The sequence below is a fragment of the Balaenoptera borealis genome (genome assembly GCF_965194805.1).
Source record: "Balaenoptera borealis genome assembly, chromosome: 11".
NCBI lineage: Eukaryota > Metazoa > Chordata > Mammalia > Artiodactyla > Balaenopteridae > Balaenoptera > Balaenoptera borealis.
This window is the reverse complement of record NC_138868.1, coordinates 13,482,375-13,501,378: the sequence shown is the minus strand read 5'-3', so window position 1 is coordinate 13,501,378 and position 19,004 is coordinate 13,482,375. Positions and strand designations below refer to the sequence as shown.

Here is a 19,004-nt window from a genome sequence, read left to right as displayed (position 1 = left end):
CTTGACCTTGGGCAAGTCACTTCAGTCCTCTGGGCTTCAGTTTACTCATCTGTAAAACAGGGCAGTTGGGTTTCATGATCCCTTTGGTTTTCTTCCAGCTTCAGAAGTCTGCACGTAGGAAAAAGCTGAAATAAAGACATAAGGCTAAAACATGTTCAAGAAGTCAGCAAAACATCTACATATAAAAAGAATAATTTTAAAAGAATAATCTCTGGTAAATAAAAATATCTATACATTTTGACTTGGCAATTTCACTTTGAGGGCTTTATCCTAAGGAAACAATCGGAGATGTGCTTCAAGATACAAGAATGACTGTCACAAAGTTCTTTTTTTTTTTTTTTAAATAAACTTTTAATTTTAGGATAGTTTCAGACTTACAGAGAAGTTCCAAAGATGATAGTGCAAAGAGTTCCCATATACTCCATCTACCCTCCCTCCCCATTTCCTTTACTATTAACAACTTATATTAGTAGGATACGTTTATCATAACTAATGAACTGGTATTGATACATTATTATTAACTAAAATCCATACTTTAATCATATTTCCCTACTTTTACCTAATGTCTTTTTTCTGTTCCAGGATTCTATCCAGAACACCACATTACATTTAGTTGTCATGTCTCCCTAGGTTCTTTAAGCTGGTGAGAGATTCTCAGATTTTCCTTATTTCTGATGACCTTGATAGTTTTGAGGAGCACTGGTCAGGTGTTTTGTAGAATGTCTCTTGATTTGGGTTGGTTTGATTTTTAAAAAAATCATGAATAGACTGATGTTATTGGTTCCTGGGAGGAAGACCACAGAGTTAAGGTGCCATTCTTGTTACATCATATCAGGGATACCAGCTGTCTACATAATGTCCACCAATGATGTCAATCACATAGCGGAGATAGTGTTTGCCAGGTTTCATCATGCTATTTTTTTTTTTTTTTCGGCCACCCCTCGCGGCTTGCGGGGTCTTAGTTCTCCGACCAGGGATTGAACCCGGGCCCTCGGCAGTGAAAGCACGGAATCCTAACCACTGGACTGCCAGGGAATTCCCTCACCATGCTATTTTTTAACAATAAAACTTTTCAAGCTAGATGTCAATAATAGGACTGTAGACTTCATGAGGGCAGGGACTTTGCCTGTTTCACTCACCACAATGCACCTAGTGCCAAGAACAGTTCTGACACATAGTAGGTGTTCAATGAATTGAATTTGTTGAATGAAAAAGAGATCAATTTATATAATGTATGCAATATGATAGAATACTAGCAGTCGTCCTAAATATTTGGTGATATGGAAAAATGCTAATGATAAATTCAGTGCACAAAACATATTAAAAAACATTTTCTATACATCCTCTTTTCTATAAAGTGTGTGTGTGTGCACGTGTGTGTGCATGTGTAGGAAAAAGACTAGAAGGCTATCGTCAACATTTTAACGGGTCATTGGTTATTGCTGGGTGGAAGGACGGGGGATTTAAATTTTCTTCCCTGTTCAATATTTTCAAAATTTTTAACAATAAAAATGAATTACTTTGGAAATCAGAAAGAAAAATACCATAAATATGGAGAGAAGTTTTAACCTTCAAGAAGATTCTGGAGCAAGGAAAAGAGATGTTCCAATGCAATACCCAGCAACCACATTATTTAGCCATGTTTTAGTATCTCTGAAGGAACTGAAATCACTGGTGCGGTGCACAGAGGGTGTTGTCCTCAAAATTCTGCAGTTTCTAGGAAACAGGGTACACTAGGCACCATCTGTTTCTGATTTAGGGCATTAGAGTTGCAAGATCATGAGCTGTATCTTTGTTACTCTCATAACAAATTGTTTAAAGTTAAAAAAAAAAAAAAAAGAGTAAAGAGCAAAACCAAATGCACAGGATGCCAGAGTGAATGGCATTATTGTATCGTTCGCTTTCTCCCCCCTGGGGCTTTGCATTTTAAAAACACATGTTGTGGTTTTTCTATGATTATCTTCCCACTTCCTGTGTTGTATCTGCCTTACTGTAAATATCCTTTTGTATAGTCATGCTTTTCTTGTATCTTGCATGTGTGTCTTTCTCCATATTCACTAACTTTCTCCAAACTTCCACTGTATATTTTTTCTAATTTGTTTGAGTCCAATGGTATTTTTATTCTCTAACAAGATTTTTAGGACCCTGGTTTCAAATCCTAGTCCCATCTTTTATTAGCTGTGTGATTTGGGGAAAGTCGCTTAACCTCTCTGAGTTTCCCCCCTTGGATACTGGAGGACAATATTATATACCTACTGGGAGTGTTGCAAGGTTTGGATGAGATTTAATGTAAATATGTAGAGGATCTATCCTAGTGCTAGTGGCAAACAGGGCACTTAACCGTTCGTTATCTATTACTTCCTTTTCCCCTTCCATGAACGAACGCTCTGTACTGTGTCTCTCGCCATCTTTCTAAAATGCCAACACATACTAAAGGATCAAGTCCAAACTTAGGCTTTCAGGGTCCTCTTCAAATGAGGCCCAACCCATCTCACTGGTCTCACTGTCTTCCAGGCACATTCTATATACACATTACACTCCAGGCACACCGAATCACTGGCTGTTGCCTAAGTACACGTTACTCTGTCTTTTCTGCATGCCTTTTCGCATGCTGTTTTCTGTGCCTGGAAGTCTTTTGTGCTCCTACCTGACAAATTTCTTTGTGAAGCCTCTCTGACAACTTGAGGCCCCTATGCTCCCTTCCGACCACAGTAATTTGTTCAGACTTTTATTAATGCAATTCCTTATTTAAGTGTCGTATCAGTCACTCATTTACTTAACAAAGGGTTATCCAGCCCCTACTATGTGCCGCGGGCACTGAGAATGCAACCTCTAGTTAAATTATAGATTCCATAATGACAGGAGTCTTGTCTTATTTCTCCCTCCCCAGTGCTTAGCACAGGAGAAAAGCAAACAATGTTTGTTTCTTCAACATTGAATAAAATTAGAACATTTCGTTTTCAATAATCAAATTGAAAATCATAATGCTACCAAGTACTTCCTCGTTTGCCTTTTAAAGGCAAAGATAAAAGACACATATTTTCTTTTACATGTAACATACTGTTATGCTTATTAACAATTCCAGGGGGCTCAGAAATATTCCTTTGCTTTGAATGTTCTCCATCTGGAAGGGTTTAGCTAATTAAACCAAAGACTGCAGATGAGTTGGCTCCATTTATCTTCAAGGGATGAAATCTTGTTCTCTCCAGAGACTCCTCAGACAAATATCAAGGGTCAATGTTATTTTTAGTAACATATAGTTTTGAAAGTCTTAAAATTTTATTTTCAATTTCTAAATTTGGTAACACTTTAAAAAATCTTTTCATCAAAAAAAAAAAAAATTAAATTTACTAGTGAACCTTAGCCTATACAGGAGCATTTGTATCAACTCTAGATTATGTTGAATTACCATACTGGAGGTTAAGTTAGCCATTAATCTACAAAAAAGAAGTTAGAAAAAATACTTTCTCTTTCCTTTTTTTTGGTAAATGCAGGATTCCTGTTGGTGATAATATTCCGTGCAGATTGATGGTGATTCAGAGAAAGCTATTATTATCCTTCATTTTGAGGGATTTTCAATTTTGATGATTATTTGTCACTCTTTCTAAGTTTTCATTCTTGCCCCTACCCTCTCCCCTTCTCCATCCTCTCCTAATGTACAGAAACATATGGGCGTTGCTTTCTTGGATTAATGTGGATCCCCCTTGTACACTCCACAGGACAATTATGAAAATTCATGTGAAAATTACATGCTGATTTCTTTGAGGTTCAGAGTGAAGACACTTTATAATTTCACACTAACAACAATGAAGAAATGACCACAAAGGCTGAGTTTTATTGACATAAATTCAAAAATTTTTTTCTCCAGTTGGAAATAGTTTGTCCATCTCCTGGGTTATATCATGAGCTTTAAACTGAAGGGCCCTGATAGGAAAGAGCTACCTCATTTTTAGTGAAAAAGATATTATGCAAACTCTGATAGCGCATAAAGCAAATTCCATGGCTAATACTGCCATCTTTGCTAGGCTGTGTCAGCATGCACAGTGGATTCAGCTGAATTTCATATAAACCAAAAGTCAAGAAAGAAAGTCAGTCTGGGGCCAAAGAACCCACTGAAGTTCTTCCGGGCCTATGCGGGCGAGGCCCTCTTTTGCATCCCTGCCCGGGGCTGCCCCCCAGCCTTTCTCAAGACTCTGACCTCCTCCTTTTCCGTTTTTCTTCTTGGGGGACAAAAGGGCCCAACAAAGCCAAGGACGGGGGTAAGGGTTGGCAGTGGAATTCAGATCACTGGGTTTAATGAAACAAACAGGTTCTGTGGTCATCACAGCCCCAAACAACAGATTTGATCAAATCCTTAGCTCCTGAGTGGTCTTTGGCATTTTACAGTGCCCCAGAAGTCCGAGGGCTGTCACCAGGCACTTTTTTCATTTTTCTTCTCTGAGGCCCTCCTGGAGGTCATTCCATCCAGCCTTCATCTCTGGGTATTGTCAGAGGAGGTTAGCCCAGTTTTGTAGCCTCAGGTAGAAATACTTCTGCTATCTTGGGCTTTGGTATTGTTAAGGAGGGCCCAGGCAATCCTTCACTGTGTTTTGAGAAAGATGTTACTAGGATACTGTTCACTGAACTTCTTTGGAAGGGTCCATGGGAGACACTGTCGATTTAGAACAATTATGCTCTGCCTATGCAACTGGTGTGTTTATCCTTCAGGGACCCTGTGCATTTTGTAATCCATCATTTTTCTCTCTTGCGTTGATTACCGGGAGGCTCTGAGCCAACTTTTGTCCCATCTGTCACAAGGGCTCCACAACTTGCATCTTACTTCTATACCTTTGCTTTCCCTCATGTTTCTTATTTCCAGTTTATTTGATCTTCCTCTAGTGTTTGCATTTTTATAAGCAGCCTTAAATTCTTCTGGCAAGAAGATAAGTTGTAGATAAGTAAGTAAAATAAACATTTGTGGGTAGGAAAATTCAGAGAAAATGAGTTCTCTCAGGCAACAAACCTTGATAGGACTTAGGACTGCCACAGTGTGGCATGGATTGTGTTAGAAAAGCCAATGCCCCTTTGAGTAACGTGGCCACACCTATGGTATGGATAAATATGTCAATGGATGTATGAATTGCAACTAAGCCATGAAGCTCAGGAATCAGTGAATGAATGGTAAAGCAGGAGTCTAGGAACGGAAATTCTTTTTTAACTTAGTTGTTGAAAAAGATTAGACTCTCCTACAGGAGAAAAACTCAAGTGACCCAAAGGAAGTGATTCATAGGGGATGAAACCAGAGAGTGGTGACAGAAGGCTAAAGATGGCGTCCCAGAGGGAAAGCGGGAAGTGCCAAGCAGGAACTGCAAAAAAATAAAATAAAATAAATAAATCCACATTTGTCGAAAGGCGAGTACATAAGCCGTCCAAACCAGGGTCACAAGCTCCCAGCAAAGTGGCTAGAATTTCTGCTGATGAATTGAAGGAAATTTGCAATAAGGAAAAATACACCCATCTGAAAAGAAATCCAGTTCATAAGGTCAGCCCAACCCAAAACAACATCAGTGAACAGGAATTTCATTCTCTGAACAATACCAATCTTAGCACTGCAGTGGCCAACTCATTCCCTTCCAAAGGGCACACAGTTCACACCTATTTTTGTACTGAAAATTGTACAGAGAACTTTTGAAAAAAGTGCTGCGCCGTCAGGAACCCTCAAAAAATGTGATTCTGTTTCCTTGTACAGCTGTGTGGTAGCACATGTCCCCTCTACTATGTTAGCAATTGCCAACTTCACTAAAACTGCACAAATGGGGGTAGTGAAACTGCCAGTTACCTCATACACAGAAAGTCTCTCAGGGAAGGGAGACAATGTCACATTGTAATATTTTACATTTACGTGCCCATAGCCTTTTACAAGGACCAATAAGTAATACCGACCTCTTATAGATATGATGATCATAATAATTATAATAGCTCATACCGACATGGTGCTTACTATGTACTAGACCCTGTGCTAAGCATTTAATACATATTAACTCATTTAATTTAATCCTCATAACACTTCCCTTTAAGATAGTCATGTAAGATAGCCCTATATAAGCTTTCCCATGTTCAGAATGTCTAAGTGTGTATGTACGTCTCATTGCCATACACTAGGTCAAAATTTCCCCTGAGCCTGAATATTTATGAGCTCATTCCTTGGGCAAGTGGGGTAAGGACGTACCAGATGGCCGATTCATTGAATCCCTACTCTGTGCCTGCGCTTTGCTAGGCGTATGTTGTATCATGGAATCCCTAAAACAACCCTTTGAGGTGCTTTCTGTTATTAACTCCATTTTACATTTGCAGGAACGAATTCAGAAAGGTAAAGTACGGTCAGTGCCTTGCTGAAGATTACACAGCCAACAAGTGGCAAAGTTGGAATTTGATCCCAGAATTGTTACGCTTTAGAATTCTAGTTCTTAACCAAGATTCTGTATTGTCCCTCTGCTAGACTCCATTTGAGGGGGTGGGTGTCCCAACTGCTTTCAGGTTTAAAAGTTTAAGGTGTGTTGGAGCCTCTAGATTTTCAGCTGACTGGTCCTAAGTCACGGAGTTGGGGGCATCTGCAGCTATTTTTGTGGAACATCCTAACAAGAAAATGCACTGATTCCACCATAAGAAACATACAGATGAGGGCCATGCCCTAGGGGTGGAGAAGCCCCAAGGTAGAAGGGTCTGGGCCTCTGATGACTTTGAGGAAGAGAGCTGCTACGCTGTGGTGGGGAAAGAAACTCTTGTTTAAACCATGCTGTTTGGGGGGGTGGGAGGCAGGTCCAAGAGGGAGGGGATATAGGTATACATATAGCTGATTCACTTCATTGTACAGCAGAAACTAACACAACATTGTAAAGCAATTATACTCCAATAAAAACAAAACAAAACAAAACCAACAAAAAAACCCCCACGCTGTTTGGTCTCTGATACCTGCAGATGGACCAAACTAATATACCCTCTAAAGATTAAACTGCTTATTTTGATCATCTCCTATTCAATGTCAATGTCACATTGTAAGATTTTACATTTAAGTCCCAGCATATTTTACATTTAAGTCCCTCCCTGTGGAGGAAGGAGGGATGCCCTGGGGTTATGGGGATAGCCAAACACATGACACCTGACACTGGACGGATGAGACGGACAGCCGTTTATTAGTTCGTATGCTCACAGTCTGGAGGAAGGGGACACTGCTCCGTGCAGTACCACATGGGGGCTGCATTCGGGAAAAGAGTGAATTCCCTGGGGGCTGCAGGAGGCAAGTTTTGTAGTATCAAGAGAGAGAGGTGCCCCTCGGTTCCTTAGGGAGGATGTGATTGGCGTGTTTGAATAATTCCATGGGCTGTCAGGGAATTGAAATCTGCTACTCAGGAGTAAGCAAGCATTGCAGGTGGCGCAGTGGTTAAGAATGTGACTGCCAGTGCAGGGGACACAGGTCCCAGCCCTGGTCCGGGAAGATCCCACATGCTGCAGAGCAACTAAGCTTGGGCCACAACTACTGAGCCTGCTCTCTAGAGCCCTCGAGCCACAACTATTGAGCCCATGCGCCACAACTACTGAAGCCCACGGGCCTCGAGCCCGTGCTCCGCAACAAGAGAAGCCACCACAATGAGAAGGCGGCACACTGCAATGAAGAGTACCCGCTCGCCGCAAGTAGAGAAAGCCTGTGCATAGCAACGAAGACCCAACGCAGCCAAAAATAAATAAATAAATTAATTAATTAATTTATAAAAAAATGAATTGCACCTGGTTCATTTGAAAAGGAGGGCTGTTTGGCTTGGGGGGCAGAGTGGTGAGGGGACCATGTGGTTAGGCCATTTGAGGACTTCCCCATTTTACCAGCTGTCAGGGCAGCACATAATAATAATACTAATTTACATCACACTAGTGAAACGTAATGGATCAGGGGCAGGCTATGGAGCTGCTCTTAAAACAATAATATGGCTCCTAGGGCTTCAGTGTAAGCTGATTGAAAGTTTTAAATAGAAATAAAGATGTGTTAATTAAATTAAGACTTGATCAGATAAGAAAATGGAGCATTTCCTGCTCACCCAAGCACAGCCCAGGAAGACTCAGGTCAACATCCTTGTAGGATTTCTGGTCCCTTGTTGTGGAGATGCATGAATCTGATTACGAGAGCCTGACGCCACTGAGCTGTAAGTCCTTGCTCTCCACAGCAAGTGCTTTCCTATCCATTCATTCCTGTATTCAACAGATTTACTCAACAATTATTATTTACTGAAGGCTGCCAGGCTCCAGGCACTGTGATTAGGCACTAGGTATACCATGGAGAACAAGAAGGGCGTCTGGTCCTTGACTTCTTGGGGCTTCTAGTCTAGTCAGGTAGACAGAAAGCAATTAAAGACTCAAATAAATAAATACTCTGAAGGAAAACAAAAAACAGGCTTCTTTGAAGAAACTAGCAAGACCTACATGATTTGACTCCTGTCAACCTCTCCTGTATCATCTCGTGCCATTGTCCCCTCCTCCCGTGAGTTCCAGCCCACTGGTCCTGTTTTCTCTCTCTCTTCTCTCTCTCTCTCTCTCCCCCTTGTTTGTTTCTTATCTCCACTTGTCACAGTTTACAATTACAGTGATTTTTATCTTTTTTTTTTCTTCTATACTTTTTTAACCATCAACCTCCTTAGAATGTGAGCACCTCCAAGGCAGCAGTGGTGTCTATTTATACTTCTTTGCGTCACTGTCACTAGCATACTCTTGGCTCTTAGGAGGTGTTTGAAAATCATTTGTCCAATGAATGAATACACAGGATGACCTGGATGGGGTTGGAGTAGATCAGGGCAAAGGTCTCAGTTTTTTTCCTCCACTTTGAATCTTCTCGGCTTCACTTGTCTCTTTTTTTTTTTTTTTTTTTTTTTTTAAATTTATTTATTTTGGCTGCGTTGGGTCTTCGTTGCTGCGTGCGGGCTTTCTCTAGTTGTGGCGAGTGGGGGCTACTCTTCGTTGCGGTGCGCGGGCTTCTCATTGCGGTGGCTTCTCTTGTTGCAGAGCACGGGCTCTAGGCACGCGGGCTTCAGTAGTTGTGGCTCGCGGGCTCTAGAGCGCAGGCTCAGTAGTTGTGGCGCATGGGCTTAGTTGCTCTGTGGCATGTGGGATCTTCCCGGACCAGGGCTCAAACCCATGTTTCCTGCATTGGCAGGCGGATTCTTAACCACTGTGCCACCAGGGAACTCCTCACTTGTCTCTTGTTGTAGCTCTGCGTGGTGCTGACGACTTCACATAGGTGTGACCTGACAGTATACTGCTCCCGCTCTGTACCTCACTTCTCTGGCTTCCTGCTCTGGTGTCACCCTGTTGGAACCACCAGGAGGCTTCTCAGCACCCATGCCCACATGCAGCCTAGAAATACAGGGGAGTTAACATCCCAGGGCTGAACCTTTGAGCGCTGGGAGGTAGGAGCCAGAGGATAATATCTCCCCTTTGACTGCCTCTGAAGGATGGTCCCAAGACTTCTTGGGGGTGTGGTCCTGCAGATTAAGAGATCAGCTGCATTTGGAGATGGCCAGCATATCCACACACTGGCTCTTCCTCCTTCCCTGCTTCTCTCCCAATTCTTCCTTCCTGCTCCCTGGGATTGTTTTCCCTATTAAAAGAATAGCCCAGCAGCTTTTTGCCCTGGGTTTCATTTTCTGGGGAACCTAGCCGAACACGGAAGCTTCTTTAAAAATGTGATATTTGAGCTGAGACCTGTCAGATGAGTAAGATGCAAAAACAGGTGCTTCTAGTTTGTAGCTCTCCCCTCTCCTCTCCTCTCCGACACCCATGCCGCGTGGACCTGCCCTGCGGGGTAGGGCCCTGCTCATTGAGGACTTGGCATCGCTCGGAGGCACAGGGGTCCAGGACGACACCCAGGTGAAGGAGCTGAGGCGGCTCCTCGGGCCCCGAGGCCTGGTCGTGCTCAGCTTCACGTGCAACCGGTTTGGGCATCAGGAAAACGCCCAAAACGAGATCCTGAATTGCCTCAAGTACGTCAGACCAGGCAACAGGTTCGAGCCCAACTTCATGCTCTTCGAGAAGTGGAGAAGCGCGAGGTGAATGGCTCGCAGGCGTACCCGCTCTTCGCCTTCCTTCGCGAGGCTCTGCCCACGCCCAGTGTCGCCGCCACTGCCCTCAGGACCGACCCCAAGTTCATCACCTGGTCTCTGGTGTGTGGCAAAGAAGTGGCCTGGGCCGTGTGCCTGGGCGCAGGTACAGCCGCTGCATTCTGACCATCCACGTGGAGCCTGCCATCGAAGCCCAGCTGTGCCAGGGCCCTGCTGTGCCCAGGGCACCCCTCCTACCCCTGCTGCTTGGCAGTCACAGCGCTGCCCTCTGGGGATTTCACCTATGAAGGTGTTACCTCTAAACGTGCATGGAGGAACCCCTGATGTCCAGGAAAATCCCCCGAGATGGGTGCTGGTCCTGTTCATCCCAGGCTCCCCTTTCCCAGACCACAGTTCTGCACTAATAAAGCGATGAGTATCAGCAGAAAAAAAAAAAAAAAAGAGTTCGGCAAAGACAAACACAAGACGAACAACCCCCCCTCCCCCCACCCCACCGCAAAAGCTGGAGGGAGTTGGGGGTCGTTGGTTTCTAGGCAGACAAAACATACATCCTAAGGCAGAGGTGAGGTCAGAGCATTGGGAACTGAAATGCCACTGTGCCATTTTCTGGGGTGAGGGAGGGGTGAATGGGGCAAAGGAGAGATGATGAGGGGGTGAGAGCTCAGTTCACGCAGCAGCTTGTAGGATTTGGGTTTTGTTCTAATGCAACGGGAGCCATTGGAAGGTTGAAGCAGGGGCATGGTGTAATCACACTGTGGTTTATTTTAAAAGACCCCTTAGGCTGCTATGTGAAAAATAAACCATTTTTTCATGTTGGAGAAGGGGCAAAACTTGTGAGGTGGAGACACCAGCCAGGAGTTTCTACAGTAGTCCAGATAAGAAATGATCATTGCTTGGACCAGGCTAGGAGCAGTGGAAGTGGAAAAAAGTGGATTAATTTGAAACATATTTTTGAAGTACAATCCTTATGACTTGGGTTGGATGGGGGAGGGAGAATGGGGAGAGAAAGGAAAGTATGGCTCTCTGGTTTCTGATTGCAATGGTGGGCAAGAACTAATGAGTGCGGATTAGAGAAGGTTAGTTTTGGCTATGTTAGTTTTGAGGTCTCCTTACATTATCCAAGTGGAGATGTCAAGTAGACAGTTGGGCATATGAGACAGAGTGCTCAAAAGAGAAATCCAAAATAAAGTTACACATTTGGGAGCAGGACAGGTTCCTTAATCTGCAGAACCCAGTGCAAAGTGAAAATGCAGGTCCCTTTGTCCAAAAATTATTAAGAATTTCAAGATGGTGACAGCAGAGCATAAAACCAAGCTCAGGGAACTGTAACATGGGGTTCTGTGTGATCGTACAGGTTAAAATCGATGAAGCCTATCGGGGGGTATTGAAAGCCAAGGAAATGGATAAGATTACTTAGAGAGAGACTTAAAAGGAAGAGGAAGGAAAACTCAGGACTTGACCTTGAAATTCTGTGTCTATGCTGAACTCCAGATGCATGTTCCAATTGCTTATTCAACATCTCCACTTGGATATCTAATAGATATCTCAAACCAAATGTTCAAAACCCAACCCTGATTTTCACCCTCAAATTTCCTCATAACAGTCCCTTCCAACTCTATAAATGACAACTCCATTTTTCTTGACACTCAGGCCCTGAACCTTGAATCATCTGGTCACTCCTCTTTTTCTCACCTCCCATACCCAATCTGTCGACAGACCCTCCCATCAGGAGATATTCACAATTTTCCACTTTTTATTATGTCCACAACTGCCTCTCTGGTCTGAGCCGCCTTCCTCTCTCACCTAGATTGTTGCAGTAACCTTCCACTTCCACTCTTCCCTCCTTCGATCTGTTCTCAGCACAGCAGCCAGGGTGGTCCTGTTACAGCATTGGTCACATTATGCCACTCCTCTGCCCCACTCTATTCGCTTCCCATCTCACTCGACAAAACTGTCTGCCAGGCTCTTTATGACCTGTATCTCCACCTCACTGCCTCTCAGAGTATATACCCTGCCCCATCTCTTTCTGCTCCAGTCGCCATGGCCTCATTGCTATTCTTCAAACACATTAGACTCTCTTCTGCCTCAGGGCCTTGTGATCTGTTTAGAAAACTCTTCCATATAATAGCATTGCTTTCTCTTCCACTACCTTCAGTTCACTGCTCAGATGTAACCTTATCAGACCAGCCCTAAAGAACAGCAGCCCTCCACCTCACCTTGGCTCTTCCAATCTCCCTTAACCTGCTTTATTTTTTTCTGTAGCTCTTATGACCATCTAACGCAGTGGTCCCCAACCTTTCTGGCACCAGGAACCGGTTTCGTGGAAGACAATTTTTCTAGGGACGAGGGGTGGGGAGGGTGGGGAATGGTTTTGGGATGATTCAAGTGCATTACATTTATTGTGCACTTTATTTCTATTATTATTACATTGTAATATATAATGAAATAATCATACAGCTCACCATAATGCAGAATCAGTGGGAGCCCTGAGCTTGTTTTCACTTGCCACTCACTGATAAGGTTTTGATATGAGTCTGCCAGCAGTTGATTTATTATGGTCTCTGTGCAGTCAGACCTCTCTGCTAATGATAATCTGTATTTGCAGCCACTCCCCGGTGCTAGCATCACCGCCTCAGCTCCACCTCAGGTCATCAGGCATTAGATTCTCATAAGGAGCGCGCAACCTAGATCCCTCGCATGTGCAGTTCACAGTAGGGTTCGCGCTCCTATGAGAATCTAATGCCGCTGCTGATCTGACAGGAGGCGGAGCTCAGGCTGTAATGCGAGTGATGGGGAGCGGCTGTAAATACAGATGAAGCTTCGCTCGCTCACTCACCGCTCACCTCCTGCTGTGTGGCCCGGTTCCTAACAGGCCATGGACCAGTACTGGTCCATGGCCCAGGGGTTGGGGACCCCTGATCTAACGTACTACATATTTACTTGTTTATTTGTTCATTGGATCATCTTCTATCCAGTAAGAATAGATGCTCCATAAGGAGAAACTTTGTGTCTTTTGTCACTGTTGATTCCCAACACAGAGTAGACACTCAAATATTTGCTGAAGGAAGGAAGCAAGAAAAGAAGGCCTCCAACATTTCTCATTTAGGTAGAGAAGGAATTGACTAGGAGACTGAGAAGTGGCCATGGAGGTAGGGAAAGAGAAACTAGAAGCAGGAAGTATACTAGAAGCTTAGAGAGAAAGCATTTTAAAAAATTGTGGTAAAAATACATAACATAAAATTGACCATTTTAACCATTTTTAAGTGTACAGTTCTGTTAAGTACCTTAACAGAATTAAGTACATTCTTATTGTTCTGCAATCATTACCACCATCCATCTTCAGAACTTTTTTCATCAGAGCTGAAACCCTGTACACATTAAACAGTAACTAACTCCTTATTCCCTCCTTTCCCCGCAGCTCCTGACAACCACCATTCTACTTTCTTTCCCTATGACCTTGACTACCCTAGGTACCTCATATAAGTAAAATTATACAGCATTTTTCCTTTTGTGACTGGCCTATTTCTCTTAACATAATGTCCTCAAGGTTCATCCACGTTATAGCATTTTCCAGAATTTCCTTCCTTTTTAAAACTGAAGAATATTCTATTGTATGTATATACCACATTTTGTTTATCCATTCACCTGTCAACGGACACTTTGGGTCACTTCTACCTTTTGATTATCGTGAATGCTGCTACTATGAACATGGGTGTACAAATCTCTCTTTGAGACCCTGCTTTGAAATTTTGGGGGTATATACCCAGCAGTGGAATTGCTGGACTATATGGTAATTCTATGATTAATTGCTTGAGGAGCCACCATGTTGTTTTCCACAGAAGTTGCATCAATGCACAAGGGTTCCAGTTTTTCCATACCCTCACCAACACATTATTTTCTGTTCAAAAAAAATTTTTTTAAACGTAATAGCCATCCTAATGGGTGTGAAGTGGTATTGCATTGTGATTAGGGGAAAGCATCTGAAGACTAAGGGAGTGGTCAACTATGTCAAGAGGTGCTCCAAGATCTAGTAAATAAAGACTGAGAGTGTCTATTGGATTTGGCAATGTGGAGGTCGCAGCAACCCCAGAAGAATGATTTAGGGTCACCAGATGGGAGCAGGCAAAAGAGTGAATGGGTGGTGAAGGAGAAAGATGACTTGAAAAGCTTGGCTATGCTCGAGAGTGGAGAAATATTATTTATTGAATGCTCACTATGCTCTGACATCATATAAGATGCCAAAGTTGGAACAGAAGAGCCAACAGATGTGGTTTCTATCCTCAAAACCACTGGCTGACAGTCCAGCAGAGAAGAGAGACAGTCAACAAATTTATTCAACTTCAATTTGATAAGTGCTAAAAACATAAGTGGAGGGTGCTGTGTGCATATTACAGTAAATATGGCACCTGAGGAAGGGAAGGGAGGAGGCATTTCTGAGGAAGTGATGCTGAAATGGATTACAATTTGATATCCCCTGTGGGTCCATCTTCAGGGAGAGAATGCCCTGGTCCTGCTGACATGGGCATTTGGGTCCCCATGGAATCCCTTATCATTGTGTGTCACTTCCATCACCTGGCTTCTAGAACCAGCATATGCAAATGGAAGTCATTTATGTGGGCTCAAATTATACTGGCCACATGCTCAAGTAGGAACTTAGCCTCCCCCACTAAAGTAGTCCCAAATAACGCCAGAGAGGTACTTCACCCACACTCTCAAACTAGCCTGTCAGTCTGCCTCTTCTTCATCTTTGACCCTGGCTTCTATTTGTCCAAATCCCCTACCCATGAGACTAGTTGTTGGAGCTTCATTGTGGCCGAGCTTAGAGGGTCTCAGTGTGAGAATACCCACGTATGTGCCAGTGCCTTCTCCCCAGGCTTCTAACACCACCTGTCTTCCAGGTGAGGAGCAGGGCTAGGTCTGGGTGGAGGTACTGAAGTGCAATGTGCTCTACCCATACCCCAGAGCAGCAATACTGGTGCTCATAAAGCCTCTCATTCAAGTTTTCTGTCTACTTTCTGTCCTGTTCAATTCCAGTTCAAGGGCCAGATGGGAAGTAGACAGATGACCTTGGGCAAATTACTTAACCTCCTCGTGCCTAAATTTCCTCATCTGCAATATGAAGATAATAAAAGTACCTATTTCAGCGAATTCCCTGGCAGTCTAGTGGTTAGGACTTGGCGCTTTCACTGCAGTGGCCCAGATTCAATCCCTGGTCGGGGAACCGAGATCCCATAAGCCTCACGGTGCAGCCAAAAAAAAAAAAAAAAAAAGTACCTATTTCAGATTAAGGGAAAAAATTTAGATAAAGTACTTTGCATAGTGACTAGCATGTAGTAGGTGCTCAGTAAATGTTAGCTTTTATTATTACTTTTACTAGTATGATTATGTACTGGAGAGTTTGGTTACATTAAGTGTCTGAGCCCCAGCTCAGCTATCTGAAGCTCCTGTTTAAAGTCTATTGTTTAATAAATTGGCATTCTAGTTTTATCCATCAGTGTTACAAGCTTAGCTAATGTGTGTCTGATCCTAAGAGCTAAAGCTGAAGCTGACAAGTTCTGGATTCCGAACAACAAGGCTGAGGACAGCCTTGGCCTGGGGTGTGTGCACCAGAGGAATAAGGCTTCTTGGGAACCAGCTTGCTGGCCTCCCTGGATACGCCCAACCTCTCCATTATTTCTTCATTTGAAATTCCTGCGTTCTAGGGCCACCCCTGCTTTTTATATTCCCATCAGAAAAGAATGTGTTTTTAAGCACAGTGGTGCCTACCCACCAAAGGTTTCTGCTTCAAGAGTTTGGGGAGATCTTCCCCTTCCTGCGCCCCCCCATCTCCCTTGCTTGACTCGGTGGGCCTCCTATTCTCTTCCTTAGCAAGGTAATGTGGTGCTGAGCGCCAGAAAACTCCCAGGGAAAACCCACTGCCAAAATGCAAAATCAAGGAAAAAAATAAAAGCAATGATTTTGGACCAGGCTGGCATAAACTGTGAGCCTGGTCTGCCATATTTACTTTTTCTTAATCTAAAATAACAGAGATAACATGCACAATGGACTTTCTAACTTGCCACTTTTCCCTTATCTTTTTTCCCTTTGTGAGCCTAAGACATCATGTTCTTTCATACAATCCCTAAAAAAAAAAAAAAAAAAAAAAAACCTTTGGCCATTCCATTCCCCGCTGCCCATGGAGAAGAACAGACTCTATCTGATATTTCAGCTGGAAGGCAGGGTGGCAGATTCTTTCCAATGGGGTGGCGACTTCCTCCCTACTTTCAGAACACACCCCTTCCCAAAAATACGCCCTCCTGAGTGAGCAGCACAAAGGCAGCAGACCCAGCTCTCAGCGTCAGCAAATGCCCACATCCCTTCCTTTTCCTTTTACACCCAGTGGCCTGGGAATGGCACAAGAGCTTGGGGAATCCACACCACAAATCTGTGTGTAGCCCCTTTAGGCTTGGAAGTGGCCTTACTCTCATCTCTCGCCCTTCTGGTCCATCTTCCAAACCAACCGTCATAGTGATTGTCCTAAAACCGAAATCTGATCATTCCATCTACTTAAGAACTTGCCATGGCCTTTTGGCCCACAGCAAGCGTTCCCAAACTCCAGCCTATGCATGGGTCTGTGCATGGTTGGCTATAAAAGAATAGATGTATTTTAAGATGTAGTTTCTAGAGTTTGGGATAGGACCTGGGAATCTGTATATGTTAGTTTGAATTCTTTAGATTGTAAGCGACAGAAAGTCATTTCAAACTAGCTTAGGTCAAAAAAGGAATCCATTATTTCCTAGGAAATTCAGGGGATAAAACTATCTCAGTTATACATGGGGGACTTCGATTGAGTGATGACATGGAGAGGTCAATATCATTGAAAGAAGAATTTATTACATTTCCAGAGAGCAAGGGGTGTGTCATGCCATGCAGAGTCACCTAGGGAAGCACCAGTTTTGGCCAGAAAGCAGAAAAGAGCCAGGGGAAGGTGTAGACTACAGCCTTTATTGGGGTTTCTACAGGAAAAGCAAGGCAGGGTAGGGTAAACAGCTTAGGATTGGCTAGTTTGAATAATTCTGCTGGGCTTTGGGGCATAGCAGCTGTTCTTAGCTGTCTGTTATCTGGCCCTGGGTTGATTTGAGGCACGGGAAATAATGGCTTGATGTGTAAGAGTTAGATAAAGGAAGTAATTTCAGAGCATGAGCTCTGGATCTCAGAGGAGATGTAAACAACTTCAGCTGTTAATTTGTCCCTGTGACTAATGGATGCCAAATAGACAAATACAGAATCTAAACAAACACAGAACAAGAAGTGGCTTCAGCAGGAATAGATGTAGAGCTGTGTTGTATACAAAGCAGACACTAGCCACATGTGACTGTTGAACACTTTAATGTGGTTAGTCAAATTGAAATGTGATGTGAAATACATGCTGGCTTTCAAAGACGTAGCATAAAAAAGAGAAAACTATCTCATTAATGATCTTTTATGTTGATTACATGTTGAAATAATATTTTGGAAATATTGGATTAAATACAGTATAGCATGAAAATTCATTTCATTTGCTTCCTTTTACTTTTCCTAACATGGACACTAGAAACTTAAATTGCATATGGCAGCTTGCATTTATGGCTTACATTATAGTTCTATTGAACAGCACTGATCAAGATCAAATGATGCGGGGCTTCCCTGGTGGCACAGTGGTTAAGAAGCCACTGCCAATGCAGGGGACATGGGTTTGAGCCCTGGTCAGGGAAGATCCCACATGCCATGGAGCAACTAAGCCCATGCGCCACAACTACTGAGCCTGCGCTCTAGAGTCTGCGAGCCACAACTACTGAGCCCACGTGCCACAACTACTGAAGCCCGCCTGCCTAGAGCCCGTGGTCCACAACAAGAGAAGCCACTGCAATGAGAAGCCTGCGCACCACAACGAAGAGTAGACCCTGCTCGACGCAACTAGAGAAAGCCTGTGGGCAGCAATGAAGACCCAACACAGCCAAAAATAAAATAAATAAATTTAAAAAAAAAAGATCAAATGATGTTCTCTCTATCTCCCTCTCTCTTTCCATAATTCAACTCTGCTCCCTTTTGATCTATTTGGAGTTCATTCTCTCTCAAACTCTCTTCCTCTGTGTGTCCATGGGAAGATGGCTGATGGAAGCTCCAGGCTTATAACATTCCAGCTTCCTAATGCCATCCGAAAGAGATTCTCTTTCTTCCATTGTTCATACATCAACCTCTGAGAGAAACACTCACTGACACTGCTGATGTCATATTCAAATCCCCTTAGAATACTTCTGTCCAGAGAAAATTTCCTATGTCAACCACTTGGGTTTCCTGAGGTACAGTTTGTACCCCCTCGTCCCCATGCTTTTGCATGTGCCAGTGCATCAGCCTGGAATACCTTTCCTTCTCCTCTGTCTGGCTAATGTCTAATTTAGCCAGATTCTTCATGATCTAGCTGAAATGTGAAGCTCTACTATCTCGATCATAGCACTTATTGCCTTTTTTATTTATTTATTTATTTATTTATTTATTTATTTATTTATTTATTTATGGCTGTGTTGGGTCTTCGTTTCTGTGCGAGGGCTTCCTCTAGTTGCGGCAAGTGGGGGCCACTCTTCATCGCGGTGCGCTGGCCTTTCACTATCGCGGCCTCTCTTGTTGCGGAGGACAGGCTCCAGACGCGCAGGCTCAGTAGTTGTGGCTCACGGGCCTAGTTGCTCCGTGGCATGTGGGATCTTCCCAGACCAGGGCTCGAACCCATGTCCCCTGCATTGGCAGGCAGATTCTCAACCACTGCACCACCAGGGAAGCCCACACTTATTGCTTTTTATTGTAATTTTTTGTTTTCCTCTCTGTCTCCTCCACTGACCTTTAGCTCCTCAAAGGCAGGCTCTGTCTCCTATTCTTTGATTTGGCCCCTACAGAATAGTGGGTGCT

At 43.5% G+C, this 19,004-nt stretch overlaps 1 long non-coding RNA gene and 1 pseudogene across 6 annotated transcripts in view; both read left to right on the top strand.

The window, feature by feature from the left end:
- LOC309605460 overlaps window positions 1-19,004 on the top strand; it is a 78,441-nt gene that overhangs the window by 8,893 nt on the left and 50,544 nt on the right. The window lies entirely within an intron of this gene.
- LOC309605446 (glutathione peroxidase 1 pseudogene) lies at window positions 935-18,077 on the top strand (annotated as a pseudogene). The gene has a single exon. The product of its transcript is annotated as a glutathione peroxidase 1 pseudogene (transcript).